Raw genomic sequence first — 14,713 nt, 5'->3', positions numbered from 1 at the left:
AAGCTTTTAATTTTAATTAGGTCCCATTTGTTTAATTTTGCTTTTATTTCCAATATTCTGGGAGGTGGGTCATGGAGGATCCTGCTGTGATTTATGCCAGAGAGTGTTTTGCCTTTGTTCTCCTCTAGGAGTTTTATAGTTTCTGGTCTTACATTTAGATCTTTAATCCATTTTAAGTTTATTTTTGTGTGTGGTGTTAGGAAGTGTTCTAGTTTCATTCTTTTACAAGTGGCTAACCAGTTTTCCCAGCACCACTTGTTAAAGAGACTGTCTTTTCTCCATTTTATATTCTTGCCTCCTTTGTCAAAGATAAGGTGTCCATAAGTGCGTGGATTATCTCTGGGCTTTCTATTTTGTTCCATTGATCTATATTTCTATCTTTATGCCAGTACCATACTGTCTTGATGACTGTGGCTTTGTAGTAGAGCCTGAAGTCCAGCAGGTTGATTCCCCCAGTTCCATTCTTCTTCCTCAAGATTGCTTTGGCTATTCGAGGTTTTTTGTATTTCCATACAAATTGTGAGATTATTTGTTCTAGCTCTGTGAAAAATATCATTGGTAGCTTGATAGGCATTGCATTGAATGTATAAAATACTTTGGGTAGTATACTCACTTTCACAATATTTATTCTTCCAATCTCCTTGCTGTCCAAATGACTCTAAAGAGCCTTCTCACAGTTGAAAAGCATCAATTCTTGGATATTCAGCCTTCTTTATCATCCAACTTTCATATCCATACATGACTACTGGAAAAACCATAGCTTTGACTATATGGACCTTTGTCAACAAAGCAATGTTTCTGCTTTTTAATGTGCTGTCTAGGTTTGTCATAGCTTTTCTTCCAAGGAGCAATCATCTTTTAATTTCATGGCTGCAGTCACTACCCACAGTGATTTTTGGAGCCCAAGAAAGTAAGAGATACAAAGTAGGGGATAGAAATCATGTTTTCAAAAGTATCAAATAAAAATTTTAGAGTTGAAAATTACAATAATGAAAAAAATTCACCAGAGGGAGTCAGTAGTCAAGTTGAAGCCACAGATGAAAAAGCCAACAAATTCAATATAGATCAATAAGACAATACTGTCAAAAGAACAGAGATTAAAAAGAATAAAGAGAAATGAACAGAAGGGTAGCAAATTGTGGGACATAATCCAACACACTAACATACACAAAATAGGAGTGCTATAAGAAAAATAGCCAAGCAAAATATTCAAAAAACAATGGCAGAAAACCTCCTAAATATGATGAATGATATCAATCTACATATCCCAATGTTTCAATCAATTCCAAGTAGGATAAACATGGGAGTCATACACAGACACTAGTGAAATGTTGAAAGCTAAAGATAGAAAATCTTAAAGCACTAACAGAAGATAGTACATCCATACCAGTAAACTCCAATAAGATACTACTTATATCTCATCAGAAACTATGGATGTTCTATGGCAGTGAGATGATATATTCAAAATGTTTAAAGACAAAACCGTCAACCAAAAATTCTATGTCAAATAAAGCTATCTGTAAAAACTGAGGGCAAAAAATAGTCTTTTGCCCATCCCACCCCCACATCCTCCCACCACCACCACCACAACTTCTCTCCCCTGTGTCCAGAAGATCCTCTGGTGGAGACTATGGCAATCCACTCCAGTATTCATGCCTGGAGAATCCAAGAGGAGCCTGACTGGCTATGGTCCACAGGGTCGTAAGGATCAAACATGATGGAAGAAACTTGCCAGGAATGTGCATATTGTATATTATACATGCACATATATGTTTGTTTTATCAAAAAACAGACACTTCAAAACATCTTTGGCTAAAAGATTCCAAGCTCTTTTCCAAAAATTACCTAATATATGCATTTGACAATATTGTCACTTCCTCTAAGATTTGTTTTTGTTCTCCTTTCAGGAAGACCCACTACAACATATGAGACAATGTTTGGAAAGCTGAAATATGGCTTATTTGAACCTACTGGGATTTAGAATTTCCTCTCCCAGTGCTGCCAAATTTTGAATTTGTTGAGGCCTCCTCTGCAAACCTGCCAGATCTCTGCCTAAGGTATTCCTGTTTTGCTTTGTTTACTTTGCATTTTCAATAGAAATAATTCTGCATTCTTAATTTAGAATGTTTGATTACAGTGAGTTAGATGTGAGAAGCTTGATAAAATTACCATCCAATTAGAAACTCGAAGAAATTCTTATACCAACTCAAGTGTCTGAATTTAATTATCATTACAGAATCAAATGGGATACCTGGGAAACTTTGAGAATATATGAAAAAATGAAAGTCATTATTCAACACATAATAAAACATCATACATTCATTAAAAGAATAATTATTCAATGATTAGCATATTCCAGAAGTAAGTGCTAATATAAGAAATGGTGTAACTCCAGCTTGTGCCACTTGGCGCTCTACCTGGAAAGACAGAACACAAGAAAGTCATAAAATTGCATGCTCAGTATCATAATAAGGAAACTCCTACTCTGGTGGCTCAGATGGTGAAGAATTTGCAATGCGGGAGACCTGGGTTCAATCCCTGGGTCGGGAAAATTCTTAGAGAACAGAATGGCAACCCACTCCAGTATTCTTGCCTGCAGAATCCCATGGACTAAGAAGGCTAGCAGGCTGAAGTCCATGAGGTTGCAAAGAGTAGGACATGACTGATTGACTAACACTTTCACTTTCACACATGCTTTTGAAATATCCAGTAGGAATTATGGAAATTATCTCTGAAGCACCGATAATTAAGGTGAAATCTGAAGGATGTTCAGGAATAAGTAGAAGGGATAGGGCAGGGGTGGAGGAAAACATGAAAGAAAAGCAGGTAGAATAGTAATGACAGTTTCCAAGAAGTTCAAGCTTAGTCTAAATGGAAAGAGGCTGAGTAAGAGGCAGATGATGTTGAAGAGATGAGTTGAAGAGAGATCATCATAAGGAATTTGAAAGATCTAGTAGAAGAATTGGGAGAAAGTTAAAAGAGTTAAGAAAGGGAGAGATAGGATCACATTTTATTTTTTTTTAAATCACAGGATGTAGTCATTGAGTTGGATTGCAAAGGGGCAAGAGCAGAAAGGGACACCATTTAGCAGGTTTTTGCAAGATATAGGCAACAATGATGGAAAGCTAGACTGCACTGTTCATAGAGGTATAACCATTCACTCTTCAAATCATAGTACCAACTTCCATTGTTGTTGGGGGGAAAACTTTTTTTAGTACATTTGAAACATCCAAAATGTGACTGGCACATATTCAAGGATCCAGAAAAAAATATTAACTGCTGTTATTACTATTATTTTTTTTTACTATTAGATACTACCTATAACCTAATGTGTACTAGCCACCTGTGCCTACTTATTAATTGAATCAAAATTGGTTTTCAATTACAACAAGATTGTAATTTTTTCCAGGTTATTCTAGTTAGAGAGTCTCATTTTTTTTCATCTTTTTGAAAAGACAGAGAAAGACATATTCTTTATGATATCACTTATATATGGAATCTGAAAGAGTCGAAAGGTAAAAGCAGAGTAACATACTGGTAACCAGGAGCTGACAAAATGTGGTCCACTAGAGAAGCAAATAGTAAACCACTTCAGTATTCTTGCCTTAAGAACCTCAGGAACACTATGAAAAGGCAAAAAGATAGGACACTGAAAGATGAATTCCAAAGGTCAGTAGGTGCCCAATATGCTATTGGAGATGAGTGGAGAAATAACTCCAGAAATAATGAAGGGATGGAGCTAAAGCAAAAACAACACCCAGTTGCAGATGGGACTGGTGATAGCAGCAAAGTCCTATGCTGTAAAGAGCGATATTGCATAGGAACCTGGAATGTTAGGTCCATGAATCAAGGTAAATTGGAAGTGGTCAAACAGGAGATGGCAAGAGTGAACATTGACATGCTAGGAATCAGTTAACTGAAAAGGACTGGAATGGGTGAATTTAACTCAGATGACCTATTCAGATATCTACTACTGTGCTGCTGCTGCTGCTGCTGCTGCTGCTGCTGCTGCTGCTGCTAAGTCATTTCAGTCGTGTCCGACTCTGTGTGACCACATAGACGGAAGCCCACCAGGCTGCCCCGCCCCTGGGATTCTCCAGGCAAGAACACTGGAGTGGGTTGCCATTTCCTTCTCCAATGTGTGAAAGTGAAAAGTGAAAGTGAAGTCGCTCAGTCGTGTCCGACCCTTAGCGACCCCGTGGACTGCAGCCCACCAGACTCCTCCATCCATGGGATTCTCCAGGCAAGAGTACTGGAGTGGCTTGCCATTGCCTTCTCCGATCTACTACTGTGGGCAGGAATCAATTAGAAGAAATGGAGTACCCATCACAGTCAACAAAAGAATCTGAAATGCAGTACTTAGATGCAATCTCAAAAACTATAGAATTATCTCTTCGTTTCCAAGGCAAACCATTCAATAGCATAGTAATCCAAGTCTATGCCCTGACCAGTAATGCTTAAGAAGCTTAAGTTGAACGGTTTTTGAAGACCAAAAAGACATTTTAGAACTAACACCTAAAAAATATGTCCTTTCCATTATAGGGGACTGGAATGAAAAAGTAGGAAGTCAAGAAACACCTGGAGTAATTTGGCCTTGGACTACAGAATTAAGCAGGACAAAGGCTAATAGAGTTTTGCCAAGAGAAGGCAATGGTCATAGAAAACACCCTCTTCAAACAACACAAGAAAAGATCTACACATGGACGTCACCAGATGGCCAACACCGAAATCAGATTGATTATTTTCTTTTCAGCCAAAGAAGGAGAAGCTCTATACAGTCAGCAAAAACAAGACTGGGAGTTGACCGTGGCTCAGATCATCACAGTGGAAGTGAGAAATAGATTCAAGGGACTAGATCTGATAGACCTGGTGCCTCATAAACTAAGGATGGATGTTCGTGACCTTGTACAGAAGACAGGGAGCAATACCATCCCCAAGGAAGAGAAATGCAGAAAAGCAAAATGGCTATCTGAAGAGGCCTTACAAATATCTGTGAAAAGAGAAGCGAAAAGCAAAGAAGAAAAGGAAAGATATACATGTTTGAATGCAGAGTTCCAAAGAATAGCAAGGAGAGATAAGAAAGCCTTCCTCAGTGATCAGTGCAAAGAAATAGAGGAAAACAATAGAATGGGAAGACTAGAGATCTCTTCAAGAAAACTAGGGATACCAAGGGAATATTTCATGCAAAGATGGGCTCAATAAAGGACATAAATGGCATGGACCTAACAGAAGCAGAAGTTATTAAGAAGAGGTGGCAAGAATACACAGAAGAACTATACAAAAAAGATATTCACAACCCAGACAATCATGATGATGTGATCACTCACTTAGAGTCAGACATCCTGGAATGTGAAGATAACTGAGCCTTAGGAAGCATCACTATGAACAAAGCTAGAGGAGGTGATGGAATTCCAGTTCAGCTATTTCAAATCCCAAAAGATGATGCCTTGAAAGTGCTGCACTCAATATGCCAGAAAATTTGGAAAACTCGGCAGTGGCCACAGGACTGGAAAATGTCGGGGTTCATTGCAATCCCAAAGAAAGGGAATGCCAGGGAATGCTCAGACTGCAGCAAAATTGCACTCATCTCACACACTAGCAAAGTAATGCTCAAAATTCTCCATGCCAGGCCTCAGCAATACATGAACCATGAACCTCCAGATGTTCAAACTGGATTTAGAAAAAGCAGAAGAACCAGAGATCAAATTGCCAACATTCACTGGATCATTGAAAAATCAAGAGAGTTCCAGAAAAACATCTATTTCTGCTTTATTGACTATGCCAAAGCCTTTGACTGTGTGGATCACAATAAACTGTGGGAAATTCTGAAAGAGATGGGAATACCAGACCACCTGACCTGCCTCTTGAGAAACCTGTATGTAGGTCAGGAAGCAAGAGTTAGAACAGGACATGGAACAACAGACTGGTTCCAAATAGGAAAAGGAGTCCATCAAGGCTGTATATTGTCACCCTGCTTATTTAACTTATATGCAGAGTACATCATGAGGAATGCTGGGCTGGAAGAAGCACAAGCTGGAATCACGATTGCCGGGAGAAATATCAATAACCTCAGATATGCAGATGACACCACCCTTATGGCAGAAAGTGAAGAAAAACTAAAGAACCTCTTGATGAATATGAAAGAGGAGAGTGAAAAGTTGGCTTAAAACTCAACATTCAGAAAACTGAGATCATGGCATCTGGTCCCATCACTTCATGGCAAATAGATGGGGAAACGGTGGCAGACTTTATTTGGTGGGGGGGCTCCAAAGTCACTGCAGATGGTGACTGCAGCCATGAAACTAAAAGATGCTTACTCCTTGGAAGGAAAGTTATGACCAACCTAGCCACCATATTAAAAAGCAGAGACATTCCTTTGTCAACAAAGTTCAAGGCTATTGTTTTTCCAGTGATCATGTATGAATGTGAGAGTTGGACTATAAAGAAAACTGAGAGCTGAAGAATTGATGCTTTTGAACTGTGGTGCTGGAGAAGACTCTTAAGTCCCTTGGACTGCAAGGAGATCCAACCAGTCCATCCTAAAGGAGATCAGTCCTGGGTGTTCATTGAAAGGACTGATGCTGAAGCTGAAATGCCAATACTTTGGCCACCTGATGCGAAGAGCTGACTCATTTGAAAAGACCCTGGTGCTGGGAAAGATTGAGGGTGGGTGGAGAAGCAGGCGACAGAGGATGAGGTGGTTGGATGGCCTCACAGACTCAATGGACATGAATTTGGATGAACTCTGGGTGTTGGTGATGTACAGGGAAGCCTGGTGTGTTGCGGTACATGGGGTCACAAACAGTTGGACGACTGTGTGACTGAACTGAACTGAACTGAAGCTAAAGTATAGAGATGAGAAAATTATGTCATTCAAATTATAATTTTTCTTAGTGTTAATAAGGAAATGGAATTCTAATGACTTATTTTTAAAAAGCATTCAGAACATCTTCCTGGAATAAATTATGAGAAGATTTAGCAGGACTATAATAATAAACAATTAAATATAAGTCACTATGTTGCTATGTGGTCTTCTTCCAATAATCTGTGTTAGTAACCAGTGACAAGGTTGATGAACAGTCTAAGTGTAACACTGTTTTACAGTATCTCCTCTTCACCACTGTGTGTTGCCTCCATCTCCCTTCTTTCCTAACTCATACACACAAGTGCACAAATACATATAACACTAGAAGAAATTTACCTTATACCAAGGACCTCAAGAATCTCAGGGATGAGATCTGTTAAAAAAAGTCATTATTTAAAACACTATGGAGTTTCCTAAAAAGCTTAAAAACAGAATTGCCATATAGTCCAGCAATTACCCTTCTGGGAATGTATTCACAAGAATTCAAATTAGGATTCTAACAAGATATTTGTACACCATGTTCATGAAAGCAGTTTGCAAGAGCCAAGAGGCTGAAGCACCCCAAGTGTCCCTCAACCAATAAAGCAATAAACGATTACTCAGCCTCTAAAAGGAAATTCTGAAACACTACACAACTTGGATGCACCTTCCTCTAAGTGCCATAAGCCAGTCCAGAAAGACAAGTACTATAAAATTCAAAAGTATATAGCTTAGTCAAATTTGTAGAAACACAAAGCAGAGTGATGGTTGCCAGAGAGTTTCTTAATGACATAGATTTTCAGTTTTACCAGATGATAAAGTTCTGGTGAATGGTTGCACAATATGAATACACTTAACACTACTGAACCACGCATTTAGGAATGATTAAGACGGTAATATCTTTTAAAAATCTACAACTCTAATAATTCCAGACCATAACTGATTTTTCTCTCTTTAATTGTTTGCAGCAGTTATCTCAATATTGGTCACTATGCTGTTGCTCCTTTGTGATGAAGCAAATTCTTTCTGACAGGATATGGAAGAGTTTGCCGAGAGCTCTAGAGAAAAAGGTATTATGATGGGCTTCCCTGGTGGCTCAGAGGTTAAAGCGTCTGCCTCCAATGCGGGACACCCGGCTTCGATCCCTGGGTCGGGAAGATCCCCTGGAGAAGGAAAAGGTAACCCACTCCAGTATTCTTGCCTGGAGAATCCCATGGACGGAGAAGCCTGGTAGGCTACAGTCCACAGGGTCGCATAGAGTCGGAAACGACTGAGCGACGGAACGGAACGGATATTTTCTTTGGGGTCAATGGTCACTAACATAAAAGAAGAAAGAGCCAATATGATTGAATCAGCTCTTGCCCAGATTTCACATAAGGTAGGCAAAGTAGCTTAATAGTGAAAAGCTATTTAATGGCTTGCTTCAATAATGTAAAAAGATTACAGACAATTTCTGCAAGAAATGTAAACTACTATGACAGCTCCAACTTATCTCAGGTATTTATAAAAGCCAAAATATACATGGCAAGTGCTACAGTAGTACAGAGTATCTTTTATTAACAACACTATGGATTAACATTGTAAAGAAAAATATTTAAGAGATACGGTGTGAATTTTGGTATTATAATGGGATTGTGGACTGAAAGGTAAATCACCAAATTCTGCTTTGTCATTGGTTCCTCTTAAACGAAGGACTCCTGAGGACAGTACACATACAGATGTTCTAAAGAGTTAAATTTTAACAATACATGTAGTTCAGTTCAGTTCATTCGCTCAGTCGTGTCTGACTCTTTGCGACCCCATGAATCACAGCACGCCAGGCCTCCCTGTCCATCACCAACTCCCGGAGTTCACTCAAACTCATCTCCATCGAGTCAGTGATGCCATCCAGCCATCTCATCCTCTGTTGTCCCCTTCTCCTCCTGCCCCCAATCCCTCCCAGCATCAGAGTCTTTTCTAGTGAGTCAACTCGTCACATGAGGTGGTCAAAGTACTGCAGTTTCAGCTTTAGCATCAGTCCTTCCAATGAACACCCAGGACTGATCTCCTTTAGAATGGACTGGTTGGATCTCCTTGCAGTCCAAGGGACTCTCAAGAGTCTTCTCCAGCACCACAGTTCAAAAGCATCAATTCTTCGGCGATCAGCTTTCTTCACAGTCCAACTCTCACATCCATACATGACCACTGGAAAAACCATAGCCTTGACTAGATGTGTAGTAACACAATGATATTATGCAATAGTGATAAAAGCCTAGAATGAATTATGCAGATTGTATATGCCCTGGCCCCTTTCATTTCCCCTAAATTTTATAATAGCTCTATCAGTGTGCTTTTCAGGGTCCTTTTCAGAGAAATGATGGCCAAGGCTCCCCAAGTTGCCTCCAGAAACCCAACCAGCGCAAAGATTTAGAAAAAGAGAAATATCGGCCTCCCTGGCTGACTGAACCCTGCCAAAGTCTGAAGCAGGAAGATTAAAGAGAAAGTGGGAAGATGGGGCCTTGCCCTTTAGTAAACCCTATGCATTGTAAGATCTGGCCCTTAATGGACTCTGCTTCTAACCTGCCACATTGCCCCTCCTGATTGAGGAGGAAGAAGGGATTATAAGAAGGAGTGAGGCACAAGGAAGACTGGCATGGAAAAGATTTAGCAGCCTCTTGCTCCATAAAATAGAGTGATACCTTATTTTCTAATGTATCAAATACCCCTGGGGTCTTTGGATATTTGTGAACTACTCTTTTAGTTTGACATCTGATATTGTAGTCTTCTCCTAATGACCTATGCTATTTTTATTTTGCTGAGAAACTAAACTTACTTTATATTCACATAGCAAGTAGAGGTTAAAGACTATAAATTATAATCCAGTGTATGAGAATTGATTGGGAATTTCAAAATTGGTACCTTACTTTGGTACTGGGCATAAAAACTTCACTTTCACTTTTCACTTTCATGCATTGAAGAAGGAAATGGCAACCCACTCCAGTATTCTTGCCTGGAGAATCACAGGGACGGCGGAGCCTGGTGGGCTGCCGTCTATGGGGTCTCACAGAGTTGGACACAACTGAAGTGACTCAGCAGCAGCAGCAGCAGCATAGAAACTAAATGATTGTTACTATCAGTGCTTCGTGCTTTGTTGTTAAAGTATTCAAGGTCAGATGAATAAATTTTATTATCACAAGGTTGGATATTTTCAATAACCTTATTGATATGTATAAATTACCAACAAGCTCTTCTTTTCTAAATTTAAACTATTTCCAAACCTGGTAAGTTTGGTAATACTCTGGATTCATGACAAAACTTGCTAATTTCTATTTTTCTTGGAAGTAATGCTTACAATTTGTAATCTAAAAAGGTATGCTTTCTAGGTAGCATTAAATTGTTATTGCTAAATTATAAATGAACAGAAAGATTTATTTCTCTTAAATGGCTAATTACACATGTATTTCCTTGTGTATCAAAAGAGTAATAAGATATATTAACAACTGAATATAAGTTAACTTTTTTCTGTAGCATGTCAGTGAGTTTCATATTTGAAAATGACAGCTAGTGTATGAAAGTGAAATCACTCAGTCGTGTCTGAATCTTTGTGACCCCATGGACTGTAGCCTACCAGATTCCTCCATCCATGAGGTTTTCCAGGCAAGAGTACCGGAGTGGGTTGCCATTTCCTTCTCCAGAGGATCTTCCCAACCAGGGCTCAAACCCGGGTCTCCCGCATTGTAAGCAGACACTTTACTGTCTGAGTCACCAAGGAAGTCAAAGATATATATATAACAAACATCTAAGCGTTATAAAACTTATGAATTCTGAAACTTTGTCAATAATGTGTGTAAAACTATGAGGGCTGAGGATAGAAGATATAAAATTTAAGAAATTAAGAAAACTAAGAAAATTAGATATAAAAATTAAGAAATTTAGAAGAAAATAAAATAAACAATAAAGTATATAGATTATTAGAAATTTCCCAGTCTTTTTACATTAGAATAAAGACTGTCTAGAAATTTTTTAAAGTATCTAAATTTGACATTGAAAATTTCATTTGTCTATGCCATCATGTGTAGAAATTCATGATTATATTCCATACCTGACTGAACATAGTAACAAGTATGTAAAATATGGGTATTCCTACTAATGTCAGTGCATTAGTAGTTGTCATGACTTAAGATCTCTTGTCCTTGTTTCCTGACACACCATGTGGAAGACATTTAACTATTTGTCTTTTAATCTCTTCAGAATTTTAATGCTATAACTTTAAACTCACTGAATAATGTATTTCCTTTACCCTAACAGGTTCTATGGAGATACAATGGCAAGAAACAAGACACCTTAGGACCCAATACTTGGATGTAGAGCTGAATCCCCCAGAATGACCATCTAGGTAAAAATTGGCAGAACAAATGCTAAAAACATGAATAACAGCTGAGCAGAGTGATAGTACTTCAATAGGAAACAAACTTATCAACTGTTTATTATTGAAACATTCAAAAAGAAAACTTTAGTTCTGTATTTTTACTCCCAACCCTAGAAGGGGAAAGGAGAAAATATGACAATTGGTACTGTATTATATCTGGTCATGTCCCTTATGTTCAAAATAAAAAATATCTTTACTTTGCCTGTAATTACTTCTCACAGTGAAATATTCAGTAACTTCATGAGTTATTGTTCTATATCTGAATTATTTCCTTACATCTCTTTTTTCTCCTGTGTTCAGTTCAGTGGTTCAGTCATGTCCGACTCTTTGACACCCCATGAACTGCAGCACACCAGGCCTCCCTGTCCATCACCAGTGCCTGGAGTTCACCCAAACTCATGTCCATTGAGTCGGTGATGCCATCCAACCATCTCATCCTCTGTCGTCCCCTTCTCCGCCTGCCCTCAATCTTTCCCAACATCAGGGTCTTTTCAAACGAGTCAGATCTTCACATCAGGTGGCCAAAGTATTGGCATTTCAGCTTCAACATCAGTCCTTTCAATGAACACTCAGGACTGATCTCCCTTAGGATGGACTGGTTGGATCTCCTTACAGCCCAAGGGACTCTCAAGAGTCTTCTCCAACACCACAGTTCAGAAGCATCAATTCTTCAGCACTCAGCTTTCTTTATAGTCCAACTTTCACATCCATACATGACTACTGGAAAAACCAAAGCCTTGACTAGAGATCTTTCTACTCTTTAATATGCTGTCTGGTTTGGTCATAACTTTCCTTCCAAGGAGTGAGCATCTTTTAATTTCATGGCTGCAGTCACCATCTGCAGTGATTTTGGAACCCAGAAAAAAAAAGTCTGCCACTGTTTCCACTGTTTCCCCATCTATTTGCCATGAAGTGATGGGACCGGATGCCATGATCTTAGTTTTCTGAAATTGAGTTTTAAGCCAACTTTTTCACTCTCCTCTTTCACTTTCATCAAGAGGTTCTTTAGTTCTTTTTCACTTTCTGCCATAAAGGTGCTGTCATCTGCATATCTGAGGTTATTGATATTTCTCCTAGCAATCTTGATACCAGCTTGTGCTTCTTCCAGCCCAGCATTTCTCATGATGTTCTCTGAATATAAGTTAAATAAGCAGGGTGACAATATACAGCCTTGATGGACTCCTTTCCCTATTTTGGACCAGTCTGTTGTTCCATGTCCAGTTCTAACTGTTGCTTCCTGACCTACATACATATTTCTCAAGAGGCAGGTCAGGTGGTCTGGTATTCCCATCTCTTGAAGAATTTTCCACAGTTTGTTGTGATCCACACAGTCAAAGGCTTTGGTACAGTCAATAGTGCAGAAAAAGATGTTTTTCTAGAACTCTTTTGCTTTTTTGATGATCCAGTGGATGTTGGCAATTTGATCTCTGGTTCCTCTGTTTTTTCTAAAACCAGCTTGAACATCTGGAGGTTCATGGTTCATGTATTGATGAAGCCTGGCTTGGAGAATTTTGGGCATTACTGTGTAGCGGTATTTTAAAAGCTACTGAAAATTAACAGCTCCTTTTTTATTACTAGTGACTCTCATTTTTTGCAGGGAAAAAAAAATCCACAATCAGTTTTTCAAGGCAATTACATATTTCATGAGAAAATATTTTTCCTTCCTCAGGTTCGACTGCCACTACCATTACCTTTCCTGTGGCCTTGACACCATTCCTAATCAGACTAAATGACTTCACTACTTCTTTAAGAGAATATATTTCTGAATGTCCCCTTTTTATGCATATGTGGTTTCTTTTACCCAGAATGTTCTTTCCAGGTGTTCACCTGGCAATCATGAATTCATTTGTGAAGTTTAAGTGACAAAGCACTTCTTCCATGAAGTCTTCACTTACTTACCTCTTCAGCAGACTTAGGGGCTTCTTGCTTTGTGTTCTGAAGTAATTTAAACGGGTTTTCTTATGTATAATCATCATTATCTAAAAGACACCACTTTATTTCATTTACTTTATAATGTTAATATCTCATTTTATTTCTCAATATTAAAATTAATAATTTTACTGAAATTTATTCAATCCTAGGACATTGAAAAACCAAAACCTTTATATGGTAGAATAAATGGCATTTATTAGCCAATGTACCACGGGATCCCTATGGTGAGACTGCTCATGTTTGTTGATCAACCTGATAACATCTTTCAAATGAGGTCAAGGGAGCAGCTGTTAGATTAGACTTGGAAACAGTGTCAAGATAAGATTTTCTTAATGCATTGAAGCAAGCCATTAATAATCCTTTGTGAGTATAATTTTTTCTTTACTAGATACTATTTCTAGAGAAGTTTTCATAGGAAGACCAGGAAGGCAACAGTGAGTCTTCATATAAACACAATGAGGAGTAAGATTTGCTCAACACTTTGAAAACAGTAATCAGTAACTTATTGTTAGGGTCACAAAAGTTTTTCTGGTGCTTTTAGGGTAAAGGTTTGTCAGAGTTTTAAGGACAGTGGAGAAATTTTGAAAGAGCTAATCACTACAATGAGAAGAATCACTGCAATGGTAACAGGAGGATTAACAAAAGTAACAGGAAATATTGAGAACAAGATTAGAGCAGGAATAATTAATATTATAAGAGTACTCAGCTGTACAGTCATAGATTTCTTTTATCAAATGAACTCCTCAAATGTTTTCAACTCTTCTAAGATTGTTTATTCTCAGTAAGCCACCATGATTTGGTCAATCTCAAATTCCCTTTACATCTAAGACATTCTAAGTATTATGTATTGTGATTTTGACCCCATCATTAATAAGTGGCAAAAAGATAGAACTGTTTGATTTACCCAATTACAAATATGTAGATACTACTTACTTTTAAGTGAAAATACATTCTGATTTTTTGTTGTGCTTATTGTGTCTTATTTGGAAGAATGTAAAATCAAAAAGCAATTGACTTTGAGAGATACATTGAGGTATTCCTGTAGAAAAATCAGATTTTTTGAAATCAGGAATACTGGGTTACCAAATCATTTAAAGATATACATTAATTTCAACAATACTCTTATTATTAATATAGTAACTGTGATGTATATATTTTCCCCCATTTGTTTCATAATGACTTTGGGAAAAAAATATTTTGAGAATATATTAGTAATAATAGCACAATCAGCATTTCTCTCTTAAAATCAGTGCTATTTAATTTTAATTTCAGCATAAATATTAGACTAAATGAGTACCATAAGAAGCACATTTTATTCTTTTTTTTAAAAGAGATACAGCTTTCATATGGTGGTTTTTATGTAGAAGTACATCTCTCTAGTATCTTTATACATTTCTTAATCTTTAATACTGTAAAGGTGGTGTCCAAAAATGAAGATAAATCATTACCTGATGTATACTGAATGTTTATGAAACTTTACACTCTGTACTAAGTCTTTTGCATATACTAAGTAACTTCTCATTATAGTA

At 37.8% G+C, this 14,713-nt stretch overlaps 1 pseudogene; it reads left to right on the top strand.

The window, feature by feature from the left end:
- The first annotated feature begins 1,219 nt into the window (after positions 1-1,219).
- Positions 1,220-13,551, top strand: LOC129561651 (UDP-glucuronosyltransferase 2B31-like; annotated as a pseudogene).
- Positions 13,552-14,713: the final 1,162 nt, after the last annotated feature.

Source organism: Moschus berezovskii, chromosome 5, assembly GCF_049115385.1.
Source record: "Moschus berezovskii isolate FMDL1 chromosome 5, NW_MosBer_1.0, whole genome shotgun sequence".
NCBI lineage: Eukaryota > Metazoa > Chordata > Mammalia > Artiodactyla > Moschidae > Moschus > Moschus berezovskii.
Note: the sequence above shows the minus strand (reverse complement) of the source record. Positions and strands in the feature narration are given on the sequence as shown.